Source organism: Chionomys nivalis, chromosome 15 (genome assembly GCF_950005125.1).
Source record: "Chionomys nivalis chromosome 15, mChiNiv1.1, whole genome shotgun sequence".
In the NCBI taxonomy this organism is placed as follows: domain Eukaryota; kingdom Metazoa; phylum Chordata; class Mammalia; order Rodentia; family Cricetidae; genus Chionomys; species Chionomys nivalis.
Window position 1 is genome coordinate 12,153,007 of NC_080100.1, and position 20,260 is coordinate 12,173,266.

The 20,260-nt window shown below is 36.0% G+C and overlaps 1 long non-coding RNA gene across 1 annotated transcript in view; it reads left to right on the forward strand.

Annotated features, from left to right (window-relative positions):
• Window positions 1-20,260, forward strand: part of LOC130887365 (uncharacterized) — a 109,950-nt gene that overhangs the window by 54,160 nt on the left and 35,530 nt on the right. The window contains exon 5 of the long non-coding RNA XR_009058372.1: window positions 16,076-16,155. This is a non-coding gene — a long non-coding RNA (uncharacterized LOC130887365). The remainder of the gene's footprint in view (window positions 1-16,075; window positions 16,156-20,260) is intronic.

Consider the following 20,260-nt stretch of genomic DNA (forward strand, 5'->3'; position numbering starts at 1 on the left):
GGTTGACAAATTATCCTCTGAGCATAAATGATGCACCCAGCAATGAAAAATCATGAGCTACTTATGTACCTGGCAACACGTGTAAGTATGGAAGCATTACTTTAAAAAAGATACTCCCTAGAGTTTATCATATATTGCAATTTCTCTGAAATCATAACACACACATATACACAAACACACATAAAAATTAAAAGAAATCAGAGTTATTTCTGCCTTGTAGAAAGTAGGTAATGGACTGGAGAACATTCTGAAAAACTTTGGAGGGCAAAGGACTGCTCCTCTTTCTAACTAGAGAAGTACATGCATGTGTGGATGTTGTTCACCAAACTTCAATGCACTTTCTTTTTCAGATCTGTGTGTATAGTTGTTTTTAAATTGAGCTTTATACAAATAAAGAAAGAGTGGGAATAAAAAAGATATTTTTGCCTATTATTACTTGAAGGTCTGGCCACTATTAAACTTAAAACTACAGCCAGCATTATGAAGAAAACCACTTTCCATCAAAGCATAACCATACTGACAGTACAATTTCATGTTTAAACTGGGACACTTTGGAGAGAGAAAGGGGCTTCTATTAATAGCTTTTCTGGGTCAGGATGACTAAATCAGGGCTTTCTAGGAAAATCAAAAAGAGTTTTCCCCCCATAGTTATGGCTCTTTTTAAGGCTTCTGACTCAAAGGGCTGTAAAATAGCTGCAAGTTCATTGTAGACATTGACAGATAGTCATGGAAGCCTGCTCATTTCTTGTCGTCATTTTTTCAGTCATTTGTTCACTGGCTTAGTGAAGCTGCTAATTATTTGCATGTGCAGAGAAATCAGTTTGTGTCTGGGGAAATTGCAAAATCAGTTGACAATATCAAGAACTTTCGTCTCCCAGAGTAATTTAACCAAATCAAAGAGAAGAACACCAGTTAGCTATGACTAAAATAGTGTCACACAGAGTGTTTTTCCAAATGCAGGGCTTTCCAAGACTAACATTGACACAGTGTAGTTTGATTGGTCCTGGCTTGGCTTGATTGGGCAAATTCACAAAGCTATCCCTTGAGGTTGACTTCTGTTCACTAGTAAGTGTAGTTGAGTCATATGTTTTGCTTGTAGGTTAAGGCTGAAGTACCTTGAATTACTTGTGCAAGCTAGGAGCAAAGAACTATAGGTTAAGATTCAGGGGAGGCCACACAATCATATGTAGTCTAGTCATCCTCATTCCTTTGCGTGAGAGTAAATTTGTGTGTACAATGGTGTGTGCTAATGTTCCTGCATCTGGAGATCAGAGGTCAACCTTGAGAGACTCTCTGTTTTATCCCTTTAGAGAGGTCTTTCAAGAAAGTTTCTCTGTGAGGGTGGTTATTTCATGAATAATAATCTAATATATCATAGGGTATATTTAGAAAGTCAAAGAGAAATAAAGACAGACTTATGCTAGAAAAGGAATGAAGGTAATATTCAAATTAAGAAATTAAGTTGGAATCAGAGTTTATAGCTTTTCGCATTTTGTTTTTTTTTTAAGATGGTGAAATCAATGGATCCCAGAAGTAATGCAGCATTGGCATTGTCCTATCAAAAGCTGGGTTCTAAAGCCCCTCTCTTTATTTGGGTCACGTGCACAGATGGTTGACTGAAAGTGTGTAACGAAAGTGGCACAGTGTTTTGCTTCAGGATTTGTTATAAAGGCCATACAGGTTCTACTTAGCTCCCTGAGAAAATTGCACAGGTAACCGTAGCAGTCCTGGCAGAGTCTCTATGGGAAGCTCCCATTGCTATGCAGAACACACTCTTAGCACACATAGAAGGGCAGCCTGTAGAAGCTCTGATCCCACTTCAGTTCCACTGCTGCAACTTCTTTGTCCTTGTGACTGCAGCATCATGGAAGACTCCAATCCAAGACTACCCAGCCTGACACCTTCCTCAGAAACTGTTGAGAATTTTTGGAAACCACAGGAGTATGGGAATAGTTACTGTGCAGCAACAGACCACCATACAAGTTGTAAAGGATGAGTACTAGGGAGAGGAATTTGGGTTAAGTTCAAAAGCAGTTATTTTTTGAGGAAAATCAGGTGAAACCTTCCAAGAAGTCAGATCACAGTCAGGGCAGGAGCACATGAAGGAGGTAATCTCTGAGCATTCTAGGCAACTTCAGGCAAACACTGTGATAGTGTGCTATAAGAAAGGATTCTTGCTATCTGTAGTAATATTTCTCTTTCAAAATATTAATGCTTTAGAAACACTGATGTGAAAATTGTGGGAAATTTATTAATTTCTTAAAGAGCTTGGAGTCTTAATAAAGGCTTCCCACTGAGTCATTTGTGGAAAATACATTGAGTTTTTCCAGGTAAATCTGTTTTGCAAATGTGGGCTTGTGTTAATTGGTTCAACAACCTTATCTATTAGTCACTTTGTTCAGTATTTTCAAATTTCCATTTGCAGGATGCAGAAACATTAGAATTACATTCAATAAATTTAATGAGCAAGCAACAACCCATTTTCTAAAAAAAATGGTTTCAAAGCAGCAAATTTCAGTAATTAGAATATTTTATTACATAATATCCTTAAGACCAACATCATTAGCATATTTACTGTACAAAGCAGAGGAACTTATACATATTTAAATTGTTTTGATGCTGAACAGAAATCTGACTGTGATGTGTTTAGGAGCATGTGTATTTATGGTTCCTTTCTTCCATCAAGTGTAACTTACCTCCAGTTCATTGGATAAAGAAGAAAACTTTGGTTCTGGTGGTTGTTCTTGTTTTCTTCTGGAAATGGCTCTTTATTTCCCTTTTCCCTAGAACTGTCCATTCTAGGCTTTGGAGCAAATGCATCTGCATGAGAAAAACCTCCAGTTACCAGTTCTTGCATTCATGGTCAAATCAGAAGCTTAAATGGGCTGCACCATGCATTTGTTTGCCAACTGGTACTTTTAGTCTCTATAGTTCTCATTGCTTAAAACTCTAGGAAGTATCAGACTTAAGCGAACACGCTTAAAGAAAACTGTAAACGCGGATGGAAAAAAAATTAAACTGTGTGTTTTTAAAATTTTGAGTCTCCAATGCACTCTTACCTTCTTTCTTTCCAGTTTAAAAGTGAGTGTTCTTGAATGTCTGTCCTGGTCCTGTTAACATGCCTGTGTTTGAAAAAGGCTTTATTTTATCACCTCCATCATTGAATATTTTCTTTTGGGAAATTTCATCACTACTGATCAAGTGTAGATCCTAAATCAGGATCCATCCCGTTGCTTATATATCCCAAATCAAGAATATTTATTTATGCAAGAGTGAAAAGGGACTCTAGGAAGATGGTTGCTATGGATGCCGAGCACTGTAGGTGCTTCAGAGAAAGAACTCTCCTACTCTTTTCCTTTCCTTCCATTCAAGAGTATGTATTTAATGTTCTTCATTCTTCAGATTTAAAAGTATCTTCCTCTTTGACACTTAATACTGAAGGTCAAATGTCAATTGTTAGCAATTATATATAAAAGAAAGAAGAATTTTTAACAATATTTAAATGGGATGTGACAGAAGACACTTTTGCAAGTTCTGTTGGCACACTTACCTTGACTTTCCAAGTCTTGTAAATTTATAATCATAAATAGATAAATATGATGGGCCATTTAATTTAATATATTGGCTCTAAAAATGAATTAAATATCCAAGAAGCCCAGCTCTTCTTTGAGCACAAGAAGAATGGAAGGCCATAATTAATTCCTAAAACTTCTGCTCAGTGCAAATGCAGAAGTTATTTTGTGACTATTCATCGACTTAGAATATTTTAAATGATGAATTTCACCATGTCTAGATCTGGACTTGCACAATCCACAGATAAAGGGGTTGACTGCACAAAGAAAAAGGAAGGCAGGCAGCTGTGGCCTAGCTGAGCACTTCAAAGTCTCTCCAGAAAGCACAGCACAGAAAGGGTGAGCATGGATCAAGTAAACAGTTTGGGAAGAACTGAAAATAAATGGTGACTTAGATTCTCTTTGCTTCCTTCCTTCCTTCCTTCCTTCCTTCCTTCCTTCCTTCCTTCCTTCCTTCCTTCCTTCCTTCCTTCCTTCCTTCCTCCCTCCCTCCCTCCCTCCCTCCCTCCCTCCCCCCCCCTCTCTTTCTCTCTCTCTCTCTCCTTCTTTCTTTCATCAACAACCACGTTCCAGAGTCATCTGTTAGCAGGAATAATCAGAACAATGGAGAAGTAACTGTGTCTGATACAGATTTAGAACAGTTTGTACCTCTTCAGAAAGGATAAAAAATTCCTCATTTTTCCACCTGGAGAATTTGCCCTGACATTTAACACATTTGCAAGTGGTTCGGTTTGGGAGGTGTTCTGGCCTGTATCGAGTGAACATGTGATTTTTCTGCTTTCGGGGAATTCAAATCTGCTATGTGTTAATGGCTCTAGAGAATAGTAGAACAAGTTTACCAATAAAAGATTTTGGAGAAAGAAATAGGAGATTCTGGTACGACTTTTAGAATCAGGACATGAACAGTTCTCCTGGAGGGCACAGCTGTCTCCTGCCAATCACTATGATTCTCCCAGCTGTCAATCACTAGGATAGCAAAATATAGGCAAATTTTTGAGGAAAACTTTTAATACCTAGTGCTGGGGGCATTGTTTTCTTACTATCATAAAGCTCCATGGAAGTGTTGCTAAAGTGACTGAGATGTAAGAACATGTTTGCATGAAGACCAAAGCCAAATCAAGCATTTTCTCTATTGCATCAAGTAAATTTGGTATATTAAATGGCTTTATATACTCAAGAATATGCATTGGTTTTCATCTAATTTTATTTCAGACTACTTGGTATATGTGTCTGTGTATGTATTTTGAAGTAAGAGGATTCTTTTAACAATCACTGTTGAAACTTCATGAATGGAACTATCCTGGCTTTTCTAGGAGACACAGTCTTACAGCAGATGCCCTGTTCCTTTAGCTCTTATGATTTTCAGTCTCCTCTCACACAAAGTTCCCTGAGCCTTCGGAGCACTGGTTGTGTTGTAATGTATGGGGACTGAGCACCACGTGGTCACTTGTTCTCTGTGTTTTGATTGGTTGTGGTTTGCAGTGTTTCTGGGACAAGACTCTAGACAGAGAAGTATAGGCAGCTAAAGAGTACAGAGATGGGAACAAAATATGGGGCTTGTTCCCAGGAAAAAGCCTCTCAATTGGCTATCCAGTGCCAAATGGATGATTTGAGTCCTGAAATCATGCACATATATGTGACTTTATAGAGACTAGATATTTCATGTTTCTGTATTTAGGGCAGAGAGAAAGCATGTAACAGCAACTAAAAAAGAAAAAGAACAAGGTGAGTTTTATATGGGAAGGGTTTGTGGGAGGAAAAAGGAAGGGGGATGATGCAATTATATTTCAATTTAAAAATATTATTTATATGCTCATACATCTTTCAGGGTTTGAAATTCCTCAGGTGGCCAGATGTACAATAATTGGGAGAAATTTTGGTTAAATCTTTGGTCAATAAAATGGGTTCTTGGTAGTTCTTTATTAAAAAGACTTAGAGCTCCTTGAGAAGATCTTGCCATGGTTAGTGATAATTCTCTTGACTCGCTGAGCAGTGAGGCCTCATTTGCTGTACTGTACATAAGTTCCATATGTGACCATATAGACTTAGTCAGATCTTGTTGATGCCATATTCAGCAGCAACTTGTAATAGTTAGAGCCAGGTACAGTGTCACACCATTGATATTAGTGCTTGAGGAACAGAGGCAGGCAGCCATGACCTCAAAGCTAGCCTCCGCTACATAGCAAGTTGCAGACCAACGTGGACTATGTAATGAGATTCCGTCTCCCATCGCCATTCCAAATGACAGAGTGATGAAACATGTAATGACCCAATTAATTTTGAATGGAAAATTTCCTGGCTGATTCTGTGCTTCTATTGGTGAGACCTGTAACTTCCTTGTTAACAGCCACTGCTTTCCATGCCAAGAATAAAGATATAGATATAAATATTTTATATATTTTCATCCCTTGGCTCTGTTGTGATGTTTAATATTTATTATTTAGTTTACTGTGGCTTTTATTAATATGCTTGCATATTGGCTCCAGGGGTATCGTGATATGAGGAAATGAAATAAGCTAATAATTTTGAGAACTCTCTTATTTCTGCATGGCCTAATTAAAAACAGTTCTGGCAATAGAAAAGAAAATTAATGAGTGTAACATGATATAATATGTGTGATTTTGGAGCAATACTCAGGATTCCCTGGGAACTCAGGAGAGCTATTTAACTCCAGACAGGAAGAGTTCCAGGAAGTACATGAGCTTCTGATTAATACTGCTAAGGTGGAAGATACTGATGGAGAAGAAAGCACAAAAAAAGCTGTGTAGGTCAGGAAGGAAGTTTTTAAGTGTGTAAACTGATACCTGGAACAGATCTTAGGGCAGCTGAGGGCTCCAACAGAGAAACCTTATAACCTATAGAATACGTTCTGCAAATACAGAATTAAAATGGGCCACACTGAGTGAAGATGATGCATAAAGTCTCTACTCTCAGTAATTTTCCTACAAATACAAAGTTATTTGACGATAAAGATAATCACTTTAAAAAATTGAAAGACTTTTTTGATGATTTTTTTTTCTCCAAATTCAACCACTTCAAAGATAAATTCAATGTTATCAGCCATACCTTTTCTCCGAGCTTTGACAATGAATAAGTAATGAAAATGAATTTTATTCATTCTAATATCAAAATTGCTCCATGGAAGAAAACTTCAGAGGAAAAATTACTTTTCAGGGTAAATATTTTTTTTCCAGGATAACATTTTAAACTCTTCTGCCATAAGTCTAACTCAGCAGACCCAACTGTTCACGGCTAAACAGGTTTCAAAAACAAGAAAAGAAAATAAACATTTTATACTTAAAAATGAGTCTCTCTGGTGTTTTGGTGACAAAGATGAACAACATTGCAAGACTCCTCTATGGTACTCTCTGTAAAACAGGGAGAGAATAGTCATGACAGTTCTCATTTGTAAAATTGGCCACATAATCGCGCGAGTCCTTATAATTGTCTTCTATGCTGCATTCTATGTTTCTTATACTGTTAGCTTTTTTTTTTTTTTCTGAAGGGAAGTGGACAGGGGAAGATTTGGGCATGAGGGGAGGGGGAGAAAAACTGGGAGGAGTGAAAGGAGGAGAAAGAAACTGTGGTTGGATGTATTGTGTGAGAGAAGACTCTGTTTTCAACTAAGAAATATCTCAATTGGCTGTGATTTTTTTTTAAAAAAATTAAAGTTTGTTTTTATTAATTAAAGATTTTTCTTACAGTATATTTTGATTATGTTTCTTCCCCTCCTTGAACGCCTTCCAGATCTATCACCACCCAACTTTATGTTCTTTTTTTCTCTCTCTTAAAAACATACCAATTAAAATCTATAAATCAACAAAAAGCGAATATTTTAAAAAATAAGCAAAAGATCAAATATTTTAAAAGGCAAAATAAAACAGTGAAACAAAAGATCCACACACAAACAATATCTTAAAATGCATCAGTGAAAGGTTGCAGAGAAACACCAGGGAGGTAGCAGTAACGGGAAAGGGGAAAGACTGGGGAAGACAGAGCAGGGGCAGGTTCAAGAAGGGGGGTCACACATCAGCACCGAATGTCCATGGAACTCTACGCTAGTGAACAGCTAAAATTGGCAAGTGTACCTGCCAATTTCAAGGTCATTGTGAACATTAATCTGAGCAGGGATTTTTTTGTTTTTTTTTTGGATGTCAGCTTCTGGTGCCACCTGGATTCAGTTGTCCCAAAAATCCAATAACTTATTAGTTTCTGAGTGATGGCTGTGTCACAAATTGCCTCGTAAAGTCAAACAGACAGTTCTCGAATTGATTTCATCCTCACTGAGTAGGACTTTCCTTAGAGAAATGTTGAACTCCTACTACAATCTTCACCCCCTTATCTTGTTTTGGGATTTCACCTTTAATAATCTCATACTTTTCTCGTTTTAAAGCATTTCGCTCGCTTTCCTGTCTTTCGCTGCCCCTTCATTCTGAAGTGCCCAGCGGTGCCCATGCTGCTAACAGGAGCAGTAGACGTTGATTTCTGTCTTCTCTCCTGTTCCAAGAATGGACTCATTGACTAAAGATGGTTATCATAGCAAGCTCTCTTGATTGTTGGGCCAGTTTTAACTCTCACGGGCTCAGTAGCTGCTGGCTAAATTTTGAAGCAGTTGTTCAACATGTTCATTATTAAAAATTAACTAACCTGCAAACAGCAATGTTTTGATTTCTTGCTTTCCAATTTGTACCCCTTGATCTCATTTGAGTTGTCTTATTAATCTGGCTAAAACTTCAAGTACTTTATTGATACAGAGAGAGTGGACAGTATTGAAGGGGAGGAAGGATTATGGGAACCAGAGGGGCCAAGAACACCACAAGAAAACCCACAGAATTCACTAGTCAGGGCTCATAGCGGTTCACGAAAACCGAACAGCTGACCAGAGAACTTGCACGGGTCTGACCTAGGTCATTTGCACATATGTTACAATTCTGTAGCTTAGTCTTCTTGTGGGACTTTTAACAGAGGAATCAGGGGCTGTCTCTGACTTTGTTACCTGTCTTTGGGACCCTTTCCTTCTACCGGGTTGCCTCCTCCAGCTTTAATAGAAGAGGAGGTGCCAAGTCTTATTGTCATGACTGACAGATACTTGTGGGAGACCTGTTCTTTTCTGAAGAGAAAGAAGGACAAGTGGCTCAAGCAAGCAGAGCAAAGGTTGGGGGTAGAGACTTGGAGGAGTGGAGTGAGGGAGGGAAAACTGTTATCAGGCAGGAAACAATTAGTTAATTAAAATAAGAAATAACTCACAACCCCATGCTCTTTCATCACTTACGAAATAGAAAGTCCATTATGGCGTACTTATGGGACTGGTGTTACCTATTGTGCAAAAGAGGCACCCCAGTGCTTACAGTACCACATCATCTGACTCTTCTGTGAATCCTTGTTTTTGTCTTTGCATTCAGTGATGTCGGCAAGTAGCTTGAGATCAGTGGTGACGGGAGGCTTTGTGTTCACACATAAATTTTGGGAAACATTGCAAGTCAGAGATAACTTTTTTCATTGAGCTGTAAAAAGTCATGGAGAGCATGAAAGAATCGTGTGTCTGTAGCTGCTACGTGTAGGTGGCATGGTCACAGAGAACGTATTCTGGTGACCAAAGACTATGACTCGACCGGCAGAGAAACTGCTCAAGTTCTTGAGGACTGAAGAGGAATCGCATCATTGCAATGCCAACTTATTATGAGGAAACTAACTGCACATCAACCAGCATTCATTCTGGTACCACAAAACATGTGTTGTGGATTTGCAAGGTCAGGTACATTTATAACTATTTTCCAAAAATAAATTTTCTATGAAAAATAATAACAATGTCTATCTTAGTTAAAAGTTAAATGCTGCATTTTCTTTATAGCAGCAGAATTTATAATACTTTTAAATTTGTATAATAATACCTCTGTACATACATATGCATATATATAATTTAAAAATCTGATTAAGAAAAATATTGCAATATTTTGTTCATATGGTATTTCCCTAACTACATTCCATGGAAATTCTGTTTCTAAATCTTAGATTCTATTAGAAATTGCTGCAATAAACACAGACACACAGACATACAGACAGACAGACAGACACACACACACACACACACACACACAGACACACATATATAGACAGAGTCTCACTTCATGGACCCCAGTCTGATCTGGAACTAGCTATGCAGCAGACAATGACTTTGAAATCCCAGTCCTCTTATCTCCATCTGTTGAGTGCTGGGATTGCAGGCACATACTCTTACATCTGGCTTTTATATTGACATTTCTAAAACCCAATCTTTCTTTTGTTTCTACTCTGTTTCATTGCTGAGACTTCCATTTTTGTCATAATATATGCTATTACAGTTTCTATTACTGTACATACTTTTTTAGGTATTCAGTTTATAGTGATTTAGCTGAATTTATTAAATTCACCCTGTTTTTGGTGTTTTCTTAGACATCTGTGTCAGGAGACCAATACATATACATTCAGTTGTGCCATTTGTAGCTCTTTTGTATATTTGTATATAATGTATACATTTGTATATTATGCCTTACATTTTAATTTCTTCCTAGGTGCTTCTTTTGTTATGTTCAAGAGACCTTGGTCTCACCAGTCCCTGAAAACCATTGTGGTCTCCAGTTTTACTGGTAGATATTTATCCCACCTGGAGGAGAAGAGCCGTACTGAGTTTTTGTTACTGAATTGGAGAGGTCTATTTAGCATTCTACCAGCTGGAATACACTTCCCCAGAAATTTAGGGGTGTCTATGGTACTTGTCATCTCATTCAGCACCCAACTTTGATTTCTTTTTGTTTCTTTCATTGACTCATTTCTTTAGAGCTCTGGCTAACTTAAGATGTATAGCTTACAAAGCAAGCAGATAGCGACTTTCCGTACTGCTAGCCAACTTTTCCATTTTAGGTCGGTCATCAAACGAAGCATCACATATAAAGTTGTCATTATAATTATCTAATTGATGTTCCTGTTTGTAAGAACGATTCATTTTTCTTTTTTTCATTTTGTCTATGGGTGCATGCTAGTGTGGAGCTATGTGCGCATGAGAAAAGGCACCTACAGGAACCAGTAGACTCCTTAGAGATGAAGTCAGAGGAGGATATGAGCCACTGACTGTGGGTGTTAGCAACTGAACTTGGCTCCTCTGCATAAGCAATATTCAGTCTTAAGAGCCATCTCTCCACCCACTATGTAATTTTTTTTTTAAATTTTGCTTGACATCCACTAGCTTTCCTGACAACAGACAGTATGCCTATTTTGTTCATAATTGTGTTTCTTGTGTCAACCACAAATAGTACAAATAATAAATACTTAATTGAATTTTAATCTTATTCTTCAAGAGAGAGTTGCCATTAAAATGGTCATGGTAATATTTCGTAGAATTTATTTATCAAATTTTCTCATTGAAAATTCCAGGGAATGCAGAACTTCTGCCAATCTGTCCTTGACATGATGAAAAAGGGAATCCCCTTGCTTGGGTGGATGAGAAGGCTCCCTTATTCTCACACAGGCTAAATTTACTGGTTTAGGGTTAAACAGTATAAATTGTGCAAAAGCTTGAGAGCAGTGTGGAGAATATGATGACAGCACCATATGGAAATTGTGAGCTGTCTGGAAGCAGGCTGCGTTTTAATCTTTAATTAAGGGTATCTGATGGTGACAGCAGGAATTGAGGATTAAAAAATAGACCTCAGGATAAATATGGAATCGAGGTCTGTGATATTAAAAAAGTCTTTGGCACAAAAACCCATTATATATGAGTGTTTTTTTTTTTAATTTTTAGTGTGTGGGTGTATGTGTATCTCTGTGCATATAGATATAATAGTGCTTTGGCAAAAATAAGATATCATTCCTCTTATTCACTTAATCTCCATTCTAAATTGTCATTTTACATGTGAGAACTCTCATTTTTCTATATTTTATAATGTTTATTTTGATTTTTCTCTTATTACTGTATTTCTTAAAGACATTATTGTTAACTGTTTTTAGTTTCAAATTAATACAGCATTCACATCATTGCAGTAGCATTTTATACACAATTGATTTTTGTGATCAGAGCATATGGATCGATATAAGGAGTCAGACCAAACAATGAGCTAACACCAGAGGGACACGTCTCATTTTAGCATCTCATGTCACTGACTATGAATATGAGATAATTTGATTGCAAAATTCTTTTAGGAAGTTTATGAACATTGGTTTGTTATAAAGGAATATTTTATTACTGAGTATAATAGATATGTATGTTTTTCTATTGCTTGTCAGTTAGTTGTAATTTTTACTGTAATATTAGTGTATCTATTTAAGTATGCTATCATTTGATAAAATGAGTTTAAGTAATTTTTACAATATTTTATATATATAATTTAGAAAATATTAAAATATAAAGTACATAGACATACACAAAGAAATACACATATATCTCCAGTACTGCATGATTCCAAAAACTAAGAAATTCAAATAAACTTATTTTTATGTCTTTAGAAATAAAATTAGAAAACATTTGTATTAAGTACTCCTACATAAACATGCACACACAGGTACTAGTAAAGGCTCACACATGAGCTATGGCAAATGCTAGTGACATCATTGAAATAAAATACTGTGCTTTGGAAGCATTTTTGCCCAGTATAACTGAAATTTGAGTTTAAATTCACCCCCTTAGAGATTTAGGTTTAAGGAAGATAATGTCCAATTTTCGAAGGATAATTTAAAACAAATTAAAGCAGTCATGGGTTTCTGAAATTCACAGCATCTTCCTTAATAATATATGTTTGAAAACTAAATCTGTAAGGAACAGTCTTAAGACACAGATAACAGAATGGCAAACACCAAGTGTTCCTAGACTGTAGAGTGATGGAAAGTAGGTGCACAGGAGCAGAACAGAACAAAAGGGCAAATTATCCATGTTTAAATATGAATTTATCCAGCAATTTCAGAAATCAGAGTTGGGGAACACACACAACCACACAAAAGAAAGTGTTCTTTTGCTTCAAATACACATGAAATATCTAAAAAGCACAGTACAAATAATGTTATCAAAAAGGCACAGAACCAGGGAGGGAGCCAATATTAAAGAACCACAACAAAAATTTTGTAAACGCTAGTATGAACATCTAGGTCAAATGGATAGGCTAACAGAAATGCAAAAATTAATAGTGATAGTCTAAGAAAAGGCACACATCCCTAGTAGATGAGTAACATGAAAATATACACAAAAAACCCAAGCTAATTAAGGTTTTTATTTAACTGTGGAAGTTTGAGTTGAGTCACTGCAGGCACACTAGTCAGAAGATAGCTTTTCTGAGTTTTGAATGAAATATTTCCTTTCCTCATGTCACTTGTAATCCCTGTATACCATATTTACCTGTCGCAGATTCTTAAAGGAATGTGACTTTCCTGTTACCTTATGTTCTTGTAGCCTGTACCAAGTATCTTTAAGCTCTGGAATACTTGCCTGAGCTTTCAGTTCTCAGTATATAATCCAAGAAGACTGAAATACATTTAAAGTGCACATCTTCTATTTTGTTTTACTTAGTGCTAATTCATTTTGTCTTTCTGGTGATTGCCTGTTTTTAAAGGCTGTAGGGTAGCACCCATGGGCATCTGATATATGATATTTCTGAGCCTCCTATATCCTGTTGTATCTCACTACCTCTCTGAGGAAAACTCATTTGGATTTTTGTGTGGAGGAGTTATTGACATTGATGGCTTCTGAGGAGAGGGAGAGTCACCCTTCTTTGAGAACATGACCTCGGGTAGATTGTTAGTGTTCTAAGCAGTACTAATTGGACTCAGAGGTTATAAACATATAAAAATGAATAAAAAGAGGATAAGAAGATGGGAGGTGATGGCAGCAGATGCATTAGAGAGGATTAGAATGAAGTAGTTGTGGAAAGATATGACAAATAGTCACATTGTAACCTTCAAAGAATAAAGGGGCATTATTTAAAAAATAATTTGATGGATCAATTAAGTGATTAAAGGCTTGACAAGGGTGTGCAAGACTCTGGGTTCAATCAACAGCACAGAACACTAACTTAATATCATGTCCTAAATGGCATCATGTTCAATAGACTGATGGTAAGTGAAATTTTATATACTAATGGCGGTTCAGAGAGCAAGGTTTTCAGCACTTACTTTTCTCTCACAATGATTATGACACATCATAAAGTACCAGTATGATCAATAATTCGAGAGAAATCCAGATAAACACATGGCGGTGTGGTTCCAAGACCTGTCGAAAGGAACTCAGTTTCATTAAGAAATTTAAGAAAAGGCAATTGAAATATGGCAATAAAAATTTCCATTTTACTTAGTGTAACTAAACAGCCACATTTACCCACAGTTAGAAGTTCTGAAATTAGATATGCTGTTTGGAAACTTAGTTTCCCAATTTTTTTATTTTTTTTCAAAATTAAAATACCTTTGACCAGGGAGTACTTCTAGGAATTTACCTAACCATCTCACTCAAACACCCACCCAAAGAAATTTTAGTGCACCTTTGTAATTAACGTTTAAGTGATCCTAATTCTCATTAAGAGGTTCTAATTAGGTAAACTATGGGCAATTTAAACTATGAGGCACTACCTCAGCAATCAGAAGAGAATCTGTAACCCATAGCCGCAAAGAGTGGATATGATGGGAGATGCTGGCAGTGATAGGGGTTAGACTCAGTTTTCATGATGAAATTAAACTTTAAAAAATTAAAATAAAATAAAAATCATGTTAAAGCAGTTTGCAAATTTTGTGTAAGTTATAATTGTGGGGTAAATACTAGAATATGATGGAACGGAATGCGTACACAGGTTTAGTTTGATTTACTAATATCTCATTTATGAGATTTTAATTCATGCTTAAAGTTTAAGAGGGATTTTTTTATTACCGCTTAAGCAGTATTTTTCTTCTATTTTAAGAAAAAACAGAAAAAATAAAATATTAATATTAATCAACTCTTAAAATTCAAATGTTCTTTCAAGATTTAGTTCTTTATATAAAAATAAGCAAGCAATTCATCTCATTTGTATGTGAATGTGTTGCATCTTGAACAATTTTAAAATTATGTCTATTTTAAACAATTGTTTAACTGTTTTAATTGATTTATTATTAGTAGATGCTTTATTTTTATACCTACTTATATATCTATATTAGCTGGAGTCATATAAAAACTCCTTAGGCAAAGCGATTATTGGTGGCAAAAATATTTAAGATACTCTGTTCTCAACAATACCTCCACTCTTTATTTCCATAATAGTTATATGAACATGGAAATTTTTAATGAACTTTCTTTATGCTGTCTGTACTGCCTGGGTGTCCTTGAACTTTGCTACGTAAAGAAAGAACTCTTTTTAAAAAAAAAAAAAAAAAAAGAAAGAAAGAACTCTTACAGAAGGAACAAACCATCCTGTGCTCCTGCTAGTGCAACCGAGGACTTAGCTTATCAAAAACCATTTTGCTAGACACTCAATTATAACTATAAAGTAGTTCTTTTAAAAAAGACTATGAGATGCAATTATCCCAGCAACAAATTTAGGTAAAATTGAAGAAAATTTGCTAAACTTAGGAAGAGCAGGATGGAGCAGCAATGGCATTAGTATTAGTGAAGCAGTAACTCAACAACTTCCAATGATTCAACCTTGGAAAGTAGATATGAAACAGATTTCTTTTAAAGTTTTTATTGTAGTTATTTTATTCAGTTATGTGGGTGTGTATGTGCCGTGGTACACATGTGATGGTCACAGGGTAAGTTGCAGAAGTCTGTTGCTTCTCTCCACACCACGTGGGTTACCAGGGTGAAGTTCAGACCTTCAGGGTCGCTGGAAAGTCCTTTCACCTTCTTGCCAGCTCTGAACCATGATTTTCTAGTATTGGATGGATACAAGAAATTGCAACTCTGTCTGTTATAATTTTGCATGCAACAAGTTAACTTTCATTTATGACCTTCAAATGTTAAATACATCAGTTTTATACCAACAATCTGACCATAGTCTAGAATTTACTTAAATTATCTAAAATGGATCTTTAGATTTTATTTTTCTTTTAAGCACATGAACTTTATTTTTTTCTAATATATAACAAACAGAAAATAAAACACTTTTCTATGTGTCCTTAAAATACGTTCGGTTTACCTATTATGACAAAATGTTTGGGAGAGCTTTTCAATAAACTGTCCTTTTCCTCTGAAGTTCTAAAATGATATACAGAAAAAGTTAATGTACCAAGTGCTTTTCAGGGTCACTCATCACATGATCAAATTTAATATCATCAAAATTGGTCACATCTTCATGACGGCTGAGTGACTGCACCATTATTTTCATTCACTATAAAATGTTCTCCAAACCACGAAAAATACTTCTCACAATTTATTAGTCACATAATAATATTAAGAGTGACAAATAAATATTTTGATAACAGATCACCAAGTAAATTTATCTCTTAAAATAAACTAAAATTTAACATTAAATCTAACATTAAGTATTAAAAAGTACTATTCTTTTTGCATTGTCTAGAACTCTCCATGAAATCCAGGGTGTCCACAAACCCATAGTCATCATGTTGTCCCAGCCTCCCAAGCACCTGCTATTCCCAGGTAATGTATTTTAATTTAATTTAGACCATGCATTGTCTTTATAGAATATTTGCCTGCTTTGTTCTATTTCATTTTGGGGGAGTTTTGTTTAGTGTGATTTTGGGATGAATAATTGATCTAGCAAATCTAGTCTGTCATTTCCAAAGGATAATATATGATTGGAAAGACAGAAAAATACAAAAGAAATGGAAGTCAATATTGAAATTGTTAATGAAGTTTATAAAGAGAGGGCAAACATTCTGAACGTAAACAGCAGTGTTTCATTAGTTTGAAAGCTTTAGTTCCTATACAGTGTTTAATGAAATGAGTTTAGTTAGAAAACAATCGCTGTTGGCATGGGTTCTATCAGATAAACAGCTAAACTGGTGTTTCTAAATAATGAAGTTTCAGTTTGTTTGCTCTGTTTGGGGTTTTATTCATCTAGTCCAATTATAATCACTTCTCTTGATATTCTATTTAAATGAAAGTTTTTGTTTTTCAAGGCATATGACATTTAATTGTTATCATCATTTTACAGAAATCAAAACTCATGCTAATAGTGAATTGTTAGTATTCATCCAGTTGATTTTTCTGAAATAAATCCCTTTTTTCTTTATGAATTATTTATAAAGAGCAGGTGATGGGTAAGCTTGATATACCTCATGTTTTACTCTGGTTCCTTTGAACATGGAAAAAGTGATAGACAGTCTGTGGACCTGTTATTATATAAGGGTAGCTACTCTCTCCTGTAATTACAGACATGCGTTGTACGAAGTTCTTATTTAACAGCTACAAATTTTCAATAGTTTGGGACACCAACTGAGACATAAGCATGAATTAAAACACATGGATGAAGATTAAATGTTGTGTCCACCACACATTGTGCACTAATTACATTTCTGCTGCATAATTGCAAAAAAACAAAACCAAAAAACAAAAAAAAACAAGAACTGTAATGGGTGATGCTTCCACACTTAGTTTTTCAGCAAGTGACTTTAGCACAGACTTGATTTCTAGTCAGACTTTGGAATTTTGAAATCGAGAGAGGCCAGTAGGAGACACTGGGTCCCAACTTGTAGGCAAAGCTGAAGCCTAGGACGGAGAGACTATTCCTTCTGTTTGGCTTATGGTACAGCAACTAGGGACCAGTGTTGGGTCTCACCTATATTCTTTAGGTTGTTTTGCTGCCAATTCTCTTGCTAAAATTGTTTTTCATACATCCCACCAAAACCTTCACAAATTACTCCTTGACAAAATTCTGTCAGGTACAGTGGAAAACAGCTTTATCCCTGATGTTTGGGAGTTTAGGGCAAGAGGATTCTTATTCAGTGCTTTTTTGCTTGGGGGAAGGTATAGCAAAGATAAAATAAAATGCCTCTATGATTAGCACCTTCTACCAGCTACAGGGTACATGAGATTTATTAGAGAGTTGCAGATCACAGGAACAGTTTACAAATCCTAGAAGTCCCCATTCCCATGATTGTCTCTGAGGTAAGGTAGAAATGCCCCTGCATGTTCTGGAAAACCCAGCACATACTATAATACTTGTTTCTGTGAGAAAATATCTAAAGTTCAATTACCTTCAAGATGTTTTTTATATATGACTTACTAGTCAGCTGGAGAAAACAGAATTCAAATTCAAATAAAAGTTTGTGGAGATGCATTGTAATAGTGTATAGAGAATAGTTTCATTTGCTTTCTTTCATAAATATAAATTTAAATCTAACCTCAATGTTCAAATATTTCGTTCACAATTTTTGATTTCAATGGATTTTTTTCCTTGAAAAATGTCACTATCAACATAACCCTCACGGATTTCATAGACCTTTTAATGGTTTATTGTTTGTATTGACTAGAAAGATACCTAAATCATGCTTGGTGTTAAGAGGTAATCAATGTAGCCCATTTATACATTTTCCTCAAATGCCAAGTCAGAAGATGAAATGTTCTCATTATAAATTTAAAATGAGAACGAGTGAGAGGTGGTTTGGGTGCTTCCTTATTCGTGACTATCATCACTACAACATAATAAAGAGAGGAACACAGAGGGCAAGGAGCTTGCAAGCTATTTGACTGTCCTTATGACTTCTGAAGTTGAATAAATTGGGGCAAAAAGTGTCAGTCAAGAAGGAGACTATTTCAGAAATTTAGTAAAAGTAAATGTCATTTGAACTCTTTGATTGGACAATCTCTCACATATTCTTCATGAAAGATCTTTATTGTAGCAGTGACAAATTACCACAGACTTCATGTCTTTTGACAATCAGAATTAACAGCTCAGGCAGATGCTGTTGACTTCTTGGTGTCTCTGTTTTGAAGACTATGACGACAGGCTGAGTTTTAGCAAGTCTTCTCTGGTCCTGCTCACAGGCAGGGAAAGTCCTCTACATGTAAGAATGCTGTGATTAGACTGTGTTCTGTCTCATGACCCATTGTAACCTTTCATCTCAAGGTCTGAGCTGCAAGCACAGTTGTAGAAATCTTTTCCCCTATCAGGTGCCATAGTTATGGATTCTGTGTTCTAAGAGTTAGACTTGGCCATAGTTCTACCTACCATACTGCTATTATGTATGTAAGCCTTTAGAGTAGTCTTTTACAAGTCATTGGTGGTTCTAGAATGTTTAAACTTACTAAATAATAATTTATAACTATGCACTGTTTTTGAATTTTATAAGGCTAATAATATGAATATAAAGATGATTTCTAATCAAGTTTTTGTATGGACTACAACTATCTTTTTATAATGCTGGAGTATTATAAAATTGTAGAAGTCTTAGAATTTTAAAAGGGTTGGAAAATAATCTAGGAGACCCGTCAAACAGATAATAAGTCAATATAAAGGCACATGAAATACTTTCATTTCAACTAAAAAAATTCATACATAGGAATTTTAATACAATTATTGTATATCACAAAATACCATTATAAGAGGCATACTATCAATTACAATATGTTCTCTTTGTCAATAAGATCCTTCATACTCTTTTTCCCCCTAGGCTTTATATAAGTTAAACATCCTTTATTTAAAAATTTCAATTCTAGTATGTGCTGAATTAGAAACTTTCACTCCTAATATGATGTAATAGTAGAAAATTCTACACCTGAGCTCATGTGATGGGTAACTGTCAAAACATGGATGCACACAGTTGAAGAGTATCACAGTCAAATGATAGGTATAGGGTGGGTTGGATGCATTCAGGAGTTCCATATTTAGACTTTACCTACAAGGTAGTTACTTATATGCAAGTATTCTGAATTTTAAACAGAGACCTAAACAAGACACCTTTGGCTTCCATAATTTCAGGTAAGAGACAGTCATTCCCTGTGTATATTTCTGATGATGTCAAAGTTCCTCTTCTTTCATACTTACACATGGAATTTCAATAACAGGACCCAGGCAACACTCATCAGAGAAGCTTCTGGTGCAGTAGAATGCTATCAACACAGAGATGCACAAAAAGTCAAGGTGCAGAGAATAACAGATGTGGCACACTTAGCTCTTAGTGGGACATCTATATCCAACCCCCTCATCCCAAGGTTCATGGAGGATTACAGAACAGAAGGTTGAAGAATTTAAGAGCCAGAGTAGATGGATGACTTCAACCCAACTGCCTTCTGAACACAGCATTTGCACTTTTTGCCAGACACGGAACCTTTCTCAACTATGTGCTTACTATGCCAAGAGATATTTGCCTAGTGAAATCTCCTTCCAGAGAGTATGCTGTCATGTTTTCTGATAAGCCCCTTGGGGTGCAGGCTTTACCTCCATTTTGCCAGAGCAGGGAATGCAAACATTTGACCAAAGATTCTTTTTCTCCCTCTACCTGTCAAGCAGCCCAGGTGTTCCTCAGCAGCAGTTTCTACCAAGACTGCTGGCTCAATCTCCACACCGCCTCACTCAGTGAGGAGACAATGAGACCAAGCACACCTGGGCAGCTTGGTACTGACTTCTCGACAGCAGGAGCCCGATTTGAATGGATTCCCCCTTTTCCTTAAGATCAATATGAGACTAATGGGCAACTGACTCCAGTGAGTGAGTACTGCACATGCTATCTTTTATGGTGAGCAGTGGGTTAGAGCCTGGAACTGCGGATGGAGAAAGATGCATTTAGGAACCAGCCTAATC